Source organism: Tupaia chinensis, unplaced genomic scaffold (genome assembly GCF_000334495.1).
Source record: "Tupaia chinensis unplaced genomic scaffold, TupChi_1.0 Scaffold149501_1, whole genome shotgun sequence".
Lineage (NCBI taxonomy): Eukaryota > Metazoa > Chordata > Mammalia > Scandentia > Tupaiidae > Tupaia > Tupaia belangeri.
Genome location: NW_006209345.1, coordinates 793051 through 794005, shown reverse-complemented (window position 1 = coordinate 794005; position 955 = coordinate 793051).

The window sequence follows — 955 nt, the reverse complement described above, 5'->3', positions numbered from 1 at the left end:
GCCGGCGGGGGCGCGGGCCCCCCCTGCCAATCAGCGTCCGGGGGAGGGGAGGCAGCCAGGGACTAGCGCCGCGAGTGCCACCTGGAGGGACCCGGGCCCCCACCCTTGGCTCCTCCCGGCCACGGTCCCGCCTCTCGCATCTCTTCCACCTCTGCTTTCCAGCCAAAGTTAAGCCGCTTATACTTCGTACCTTCCCGCGCGCGTCTTTCTCTTCCCTTCTCTGCTTCCGCTTGGGCCGCCAGTGTAGCCCTGACCGGGGTATCCTCACCTCCGAGTGTTGCTTCTGCCCCTGGTGGTTCAGAGACTTCCGAGAACCTGGTTCCTGTACTGGCACCTTAAGGATTGGCCTGGGTAAGGGCAGTGAGCAGCACAGGGTCCTGGCCAGGCCACAAGAGAGGCAAGGCCCAGGTTTTTTTGCTTTTTAGTTTTTAGAGGTTTTTGCTATAGGGCGCGTGTGCTCACCAGAAAGACCGAGAGACAGAGAGACAGAAAGCGAGAAATCACCCCCCACGGGGAATGGCCACATCGCAATCCTTTCTCCTCCACTCTCCTCTTGGAATCTTGGGCATGCACACACACGCACCCAGCATGAGTTCAAGCCAGCGGGTCCCAGACTCGAATCTCGGTCAACTACATGGGCACCAGCGACATAGCCATTACACCAACTGCTGGTCCCAACAAGGCCCGGGTTTTGACCATGGGCTGGGCACAGTTTAGGGAGGCAGTTCCCTCTACCAGAAGATGGCCCGCAGCTGGCCTGAGTGTGCACTACTGAAGGAAGCCAGAGGAAAATTGTGGGATGCACCCAGGGAAACCATAGTCCTACATACACCTCCATGCAGGGATAGATGACAGGGTACAGGGCCATGGGGACATACAGCATCCCCTCCTTGATTCCACAGCAGTAATATTCACCTACCACAGCCAGAGTCCCCACCTTGCAGGGACTGAGGCC